Genomic DNA, 7,534 nt, shown 5'->3' on the forward strand with positions numbered 1-7,534 from the left:
GCGATTCGCCCCAGGCCACACAGACAAGTGGCGGAGCCGCGATTAGAACCCATGACCTTCTGACTCCCGGGCCCGTGCCGTGCTGCTAGGTAAGTACATAAGTGCTGGGGGGCTGAGGGTGAGGTGAATGCATAGACAGTGCAGAAGCAGGGCTCATTTTGTGTTAGAACTTGTAGTTTAACTTGAACTCTACGTAAAATAGGGTCAGTCGATTACCAGACCATAGCGAACCGTGTCTGAACCAAAGTAATCGTCCCCGCGAATGAGGGATCGTCTTTTGCCTAAGAGGAATCTGCGTTTGTCGCTTTGTTTAAACACCGCATGAAGCCCTGACCCGGGGCCTGGGGAGAATCTGCGGACGTTGATTCAGGCTCGGCCCGCAGAAAGGCTCACGGTCCTAAGAAACGGAAGAAAGATACCTCTGCTTGCCCCCAAGGTGGTCTGCGAGTGGACATTACCATTCCCCAGCAGCTGGGGCTCTGCCTGGGGCGGGGAAGGGGAAGCCGTCCATCACCTTTCCCCCTCCTACCTCATCTTCCTTCTCTCCTCCGGGCCCGCTCACCTCCTCCCTGGGCCTCGTTCTCGCCCGTCCCGCCGTCGACCCCCGGCCCGCGTCCTACCTCTGGCCTGGAACTCCCTCCTTCCTCTTCTCTGCCAAACTAGCTCACTTCCCCCCTTCAAAGCCCTACTGAAAGCTCACCTCCTCCAGGAGGCCTTCCCAGGCTGAGCCCCTCTTTTCCTCTGCTCCTTCCCGATTCCCTCCCTCTCCTCTACCCCCTTCCCCGCCCCACAGCCCTTGTGTATATATGTACGTATTTATTATTCTATTGATTTTATTAATGGTGTGCCTATAGCTATAATTCTGTTTATATTGATGCGATTGCTGCCTGTCTGCTTGTTTTGTTGCCTGTCTCTGCGCTTCTAGAGTGTGAGCCCCTTGTTGGGGAGGGATTCTCTCCATTTGTTGCCAAAGTGTACTTTCCGAGCGCTCAGTACAGTGCTCTGCGCACAGTAAGCGCTCAATAAATACGATTGATTGAATGAATAAAAGGAATGAGTCAGGGCGACACTGAAAGGAGGGGAGAAGAGGAAGGGAGGCCTTGGAGGAGATGGGCCTTCCAAAGGCTTTGAAGTGGGGGAGAGTGGTTTTCTGTTGGATACGAGGTGAGATCCAGGCCAGAGGCAGGACGTGAGCGAGAGGTCGGCGGCGAGATAGATGAGATGGAGGTGCGGTGAGAAGGTTACCGTTAGAGGAGTGAAGTGCGCGGGCCGGGTCGGAGCAGGAGAGTGGCGAGATTAGGTCGGCTTGACGGCTCTGAAGCCGCCGGTGAGGAGTTTTCTGTTCGATACGGAGGTGGACGGGCAAGCCCCGGCGTCTTTTGAGGAGTGGGGAAACGGCCTGAACGTTTTTGTAGAAAAACGATCCGGGCGGCAGAGTAAAGTGTGGACTGGAGAGGGGAGAGACAAGAGGCCGGGAGGGCAGCAAGGAGGCCGATGCGGTAATCCAGTCCGGATAGGATGAGCGTATTAACCTGGTAGCTGTTTGGATGGAGAGGAAAGGGAGGATTTTAGCGATGATGGGAAGGTGGGACCGACAGAAGTCAGTGATGGATCGAATTTGAGGGTTGAATGAGAGAGGAGGAGAGGATAACGACCAGGTTCCGGGCTCGTGAGACGGGCAGGATGGTGGTGCCGTCTACAGCGATGGGAAAGTCAGGGGGAGGACAGGGCTTGGGTGGGAAGATGGGACATGTTAAGCTTGAGGTGACGGGCGGACATCCAAGCAGAGATGTCTCGAAGGCAGGAGGAGATGCCAGACTGAAGAGAGGGAGGGAGATCAGGCCTGGAGAGATGGGTTTGGTATCATCTGCGTAGAGTTGGCAGTCGAAGCCATAGGAGCGAATGAGTTCTCCAGTAACGATAACAGAAACGATGGGATGTGTCAAGTGCCTACCATGCGTCGAGCACTGCTCTAAGCGGCCGGGGTAGACGCAAGCGAATCGGGTTGGACGCGGTCCCTGTCCCACATGGGGCTCGCAGTCGTAATCCCCATTTTACAGAGGAGGGAACTGAGGCGCAGAGAAGTTGCGACTTGCCCGAGGTCACAGAGCAGTTGTGATTAGCGGCGGGGTTGTGATTAGAACCCAGATCCTTCTGACCCCCGGGCCCGTGCTCTATCCACCAGGCCGTGCTGCAGTCGTGATCGCAAGCTACAGGTTTATGCCGGCCTCGAAGCCAACCGGTCTCATCTGAACACCTCCAAAAGCTACGGCCTTGTGCTGTGGGTTTGGGTTGTGAGGTAAAACACGGAGCGGGGTGAACAGCCGTGCCCGGCCAATTTATTTGGCTAGAATGTTAATAATGATAATGTTGGTATTTGTTAAGCGCTTACTACGTGCAGAGCACTGTTCTGAGCGCTGGAGTAGGGTAATCAGGTTGTCGCACCTGAGGCTCACAGTCTTAATCCCATTTCCCACTGAGGCACAGAGAAGTGAAGTGACCTGCCCACAGTCACGCAGCTGCCAAGTGGCCGAGCCGGGATTGGAACCCATGACCTCTGACTCCCAAACCCGGGCTCTTCACACCGAGCCGCGCTGCTTCTCATATGTTGGGCCGACCAAAGATTCTTCGGAGTAAAGGTTTACCCGTTAACTCGTTTCAGCCGTAGCTACCGCTCCGTCTTATAAAGGACCTGGAGGTGAAAGTCCGAAGGAAGAAAAATAACCGTCGGCTGCACGACCGAAACCTTTTGTACCGACCGGGGGAGAGGTCGGAATTTTAAGAATGCATTCGCACCACTGAATTAGCAAATGGCGTGCCTGCTCTCGAAGACTTTCCTTTCTTTCGGTTGTTCGAAAATGGATGAGCCGGGGAGGAACCCCGAATCTCCGTCTCCTCAACTGTAAAATGGGGATTCGGTACCCGTTCTCCCTCCTGCTTAAACTGTGAACTCCACGGGGGACGGGGGCCGACCCGATTGACCTGTACCCACCCCAGAGCTTAGAAGAGTGTCTGACACCACAGTAAGCGCCTAGTAAAGACCATAGTAAATAGATACATAAATAATGATGCCAACGATGGTATTTGTTAAGCGCTTACTATGTGCCGAGCACCGTTCTAAGCGCCGGGGGAGATACAAGGTGATCAGGCGGTCCCACGTGGGGCTCACGGTCTCAATCCCCAATTTACAGACGAGGGAACTGAGGCCCGGGGAGGTGAAGGGACTGGCCCAAAGCGGTGGAGGCGGGATTAGAACCCACGCCCTCTGACTCCCAAGCCCGGGCTCCTGCCCCTCGGCCACGCACGGTTGGATAGCGGCTAACCGGAGTTTGTGAGATCGGAGACGGAGCGCCGCTTGACGAGGATGGTGTCCGTGCTGCTGTCGTGCGGCCGCGGTGGGGTGAGGCAAGAGTCGGGCGGTGCAAGGAAGTGGCTGGAACCCGCTCTCTGTCTCCATCTCATCTGTCCCCCCGCCAGCCCCTCGTCCGGGTCCGCCTCCCGGAACTTCGCCTCCTTCTCAACCGACAGTCCGCCCCTCTCCCCGCCTTCGAGTCTTCCAAAGATCCCATCTCCCCCAAGAGGGAAGCGGCGCGAGGCCGAAACCGTGCGCCTGGGAGTCAGACGACCTGGCCTCCGGTGCCGGCTCTGCCACTTGCCCGCCGGGCGACCTCGGGCGACTCACCGACCTCGCCTGTGCCTCAGTTTCTCAATTCTAAAATGGGGATTCCATACCCGTTCTCCTTCCTGCTTAGACCGCGAGCCCCACGTGGGACGGGGACTGCGTCCGACCCGATTAACATGTATCTACCCCGGCACTTAGAACGGCTTCACACACAGTAAGCCTGATTCTATTTATCGTGATTAAGTTGTCTTGTTTATGTCCGTCCGTCTCCCCGGATTAGCCCGGGAGCCCGTCACTGGGCAGGAATTGTCTCCGTCTGTTGCCCAATTGTCCATTTCAAGCGCTTAGTACAGTGCTCTGCACATAGTAAGCGCTCAATCAATACTGTTGAATGAATGAAAGTCAGCGCTTAACAGATACCCTAAAAAAACCTTCCCTGAATAAATCCTTATTTCCCCTATTTGCCCTTTCCTCTGTGATGCCTTAAGCTTTGCAGAGAAGCAGCGTGGCTCGGTGGAAAGAGCAGAGTCAGAGGTCCCGGGTTCGAATCCCGGCTCCGCCGCCTGTCAGCTCTGTGACTTTGGGCAAGTCACTTCACTTCTCTGTGCCTCAGTTCCCTCAACTGTAAAACGGGCATCAAGACTGTGAGCCCCACGTGGGACACCCCGATCATCTTGCATCCTTCCCGGTACATAGTAAGCGCTTAACAAATGCCAATATTATTATTAAGCATGTCGATACTCACCCCAGCCCCACAGCACGTATGTACATGTAGTGGTGGTGTTCAGGGGCTCGCTACGTGACAAGCACTGAGGTGAGCACTGGGATAGATGCACGATAATCAGACGGGACACCGCGCCTGCCCCATGTGGGGCTGATAGTCTAAGAAGGAGGGAGTAGGATCGAATCCCCTTTTTACAGACGAGGAAGCGGAGGCACAGAGAAGTTAAGTGACTTGTCTAAGGCGTCACGGCGGATGTGTGGCGAGCCGGGATTAGAACCCAGCTCCTCTGACCCCCCGGGCCCTATTATTCTGGTCTGTTGTTTCCCCCATCTGTAATCCGTTTCAATTTCTGTCTCCCTCGGTAGACTGTATTCTCCTTGTGGGCGTGGGTCGTGTCTACCGATTCTCTCGCACTCTGTCTTCCCAAGCACTCTGTACAGCGCTTCGTCCACAGAAAGCAGGAGTGGGTCGTGGGTTCCGATCCCGCCTCTGCCACTTGTCTTCTGTGTGACCTTGGGCAAGTCCCTTAAATTCTCTGCGCCTCAGTTCCCTCATCTGTAAAATGGGGATTGACACCGTGAGCCCCGCGTGGGACGACCTTAGCACCTCGCATCTACCCCAGCGCCTAGAACCGTGCTGCGCACAGTAAGCGCTTAACAGATACCATCGTCATCGTTGTTATTATCATGATTATCTCAGCCTGCCCCAAGACCGACTTCTTGTGGACGGTCCGTCAGGGCCTCGAACTCAACATGTGTAAAAAGGAGCTTCTGTTGTCCCTCCTAACCCTCCCCGTCGGCTCGCGACCTTCTTATCCTCATTCGCCACGCTACCACCCTCCCTAAAATTGTCGGAGACAGTATTTCCTCTGACCAATGGCTTTAAATCTCTCCCTCACCCGGCCCCCTCCTACCTCACCTCCCTTCTCTCCCCCTACGGCCCGGCCCGCACGCTCCGCTCCTCTGCCGCTCACCTTCTCACTGTGCCTCCGTCTCGCCCATCTCTAGCCCGCCTGCCTCTGGCCTGGATCGCCCTCCCTCCTCAAATCCCCCAGACAGTGACTTTCCCCCCTTTAGAGAAGCAGCGTGGCTCAGTGGAAAGAGCCCGGGCTTGGGAGTCAGAGGTCATGGGTTCGAATCCCGGCTCTGCCACTTGGCAGCTGTGTGGCTGTGGGCAGGTCACTTCACTTCTCTTAGCCTCAGTTACCTCATCTGGAAAATGGGGATTAAGACTGTGAGCCTCGCGTGGGACCACCTGATGACCCTGTATCTACCGCAGCGCTTAGAACTGTGCCCTGCACATAGTAAGCGCTTAACAAATATCAACATTATTATTATTATTCTTCAGAGCCCGGCTGAAAGCCCATCTCCTCCAAGAGGCCCTCCCAGACTAAGCCCCGCTTCTCCTCATCTCCCACTCCTTTCCGCGTCACCCTGACTCGCTCCCTTTGCGCTTCCCCCCTCTCTCCGCCCCACAGCACTTATGTGTAGATCTGTCATTTTATTTATTTATATTGATGTCCGCCTCCCCCCCCCAGACCGCACGATCATCGCGGGCAGGGGTTTTCTCTCTTTATTGCCGGACCGTACTTTCCCAAGCGCTTAGTACAGTGCTCTGCACACAGTAAGCGCTCAATAAATATGATTGAACGAATGAATGGAGAGACAGCGTAGTCTAGTGGAACGGGACCGGGAGTTCGGATACCTGGGTTCGAGTCTGGCCGCTGACTCGCCGAGTGCTTTGGGCAAGGCACTTCACCTCTCTGGGCCTCGATCTCCACACCTGCGGAAAGGGGATGAGATTGGGAGCCCAGGGTCGGTGGGACGGGGATCAGGCCCCATTCGATTAGCTTGTCTGATTAGGCTCGGTGCCTCAGTTCCCTCATCTGTAAAATGGGGATTAAGACTGTGAGCCCCACGTGGGACAACCTGATTCCCCTGTGTCTACCCCAGCACTTAGAACAGTGCTCGGCACATAGTAAGTGCTTAAAAACCAACATCATCATCATCGTCCCGTCTTCCCCAGCATCTAGCACAGAGCTTAGGACACAGCATTGAATACCGTGCTCTGATGGCATTCGGAGATTTAGTCGGAATCAGCCACGCCGGCCTCGGAGAGTCGAGGGGCGTCACGGTTTTATCGGTTCATTCTTTTTCCACTAGCATCCGCTTCACTGATACACTCAGACGGAAACATTCTTTCCCCACGCTCACCCACACGTGCGCTCGCGGACGCCTCAGCGCACCCTTAGCTGGCCAGGCTGAGGGCCGGGTGTCGATCCAGAGCTGGGAATCCACCACACAAGGACCCTCAGGCGACCGAGTGGTTCCGAAACCTCAGTCAGTCAATCGATCGCTCGTATTCCGGAGCACTGGACCAAACACTTGGGAGAGTACAAAATCACGCTATCACCGACTTATAACGACACAAGGGATTTTGAGGGAAGGCAGGAGGTCGCCGCGAGGCACTGCTGGGAAAGATGGGAGAGTACAGAGTAACGACATCACCGACTTATACCGCTATAACAGATTTCGAGAGAAGGCGGGAGATCGCCTCTTGAGACACCGCTGGGAGAGACGGGCGAGTTGAAGAAGAGGCCGGAGGAGGGAGGGACTGGAGGGGAGCGGGGGCGAGCCGGTCACGCCTGTCGGTTTCGATTTTCTCGGTAAAGTACGTGCCGGGTCGTCAGGGGAAAGAAATGGAGGAGGCAAGGGGGACAGGGGATTCGAGGAGGGGGTTGGCCGCGTGGAACCATCCGGCGGGAGGACGGGCATGGGAGTCGACAAAGATGGAGAAATAAATTTTGCCGGTCCATAACCAGCCCTTACGCGCCGTACTTGGTTTATGAGCGTTCGGGATGCTTCAGAGCGCCCGACGTTTTCGATTCTGTGCATTATCTCCCTCTGGCACCGACGGGCCAAGTTTCCGCTGACCCTCGGATGTCGCCACCGGGCACGTAGACCGTTCTTCACATATCAGGGCGGTCCAGCGCAGCCGGCGCAGCTCTCTGGACGGCGACCCTCTCGTTCGGTGCCTTCCCGTGGATAAACCGCCAACCTATCTTGCGCTCCCGTAAATGACGCGTAGCGGGATGGAGGGAGGCGAAGGAAACTGGGGTGGGGGATGGAGGGAGGCGAAGGAAACTGGGGTGGGGGGTGGAGGGAGGCGAAGGAAACTGGGGTGGGGGG

General features: G+C 56.0%; 1 long non-coding RNA gene across 3 annotated transcripts; it reads right to left on the reverse strand.

Annotated features, from left to right (window-relative positions):
• Positions 1 to 2,556: 2,556 nt before the first annotated feature.
• On the reverse strand, positions 2,557 to 7,505 carry LOC103170703. Of its 3 annotated transcripts, none has more exons than XR_005659462.1 (4): positions 7,175 to 7,505; positions 6,560 to 6,729; positions 6,051 to 6,128; positions 2,557 to 2,692 (listed from the first exon to the last, which is right to left on the reverse strand). It is a non-coding gene; the product is annotated as an uncharacterized LOC103170703 (long non-coding RNA). The 3 variants fall into 3 exon arrangements; XR_005659463.1 differs by having other exon boundaries at positions 6,592 to 6,729; positions 7,184 to 7,503; XR_486354.3 differs by having other exon boundaries at positions 7,184 to 7,503.
• Between the last annotated feature and the right edge of the window lie 29 nt (positions 7,506 to 7,534).

The sequence above is a fragment of the Ornithorhynchus anatinus genome, chromosome 21 (genome assembly GCF_004115215.2).
Source record: "Ornithorhynchus anatinus isolate Pmale09 chromosome 21, mOrnAna1.pri.v4, whole genome shotgun sequence".
Taxonomy (NCBI): domain Eukaryota; kingdom Metazoa; phylum Chordata; class Mammalia; order Monotremata; family Ornithorhynchidae; genus Ornithorhynchus; species Ornithorhynchus anatinus.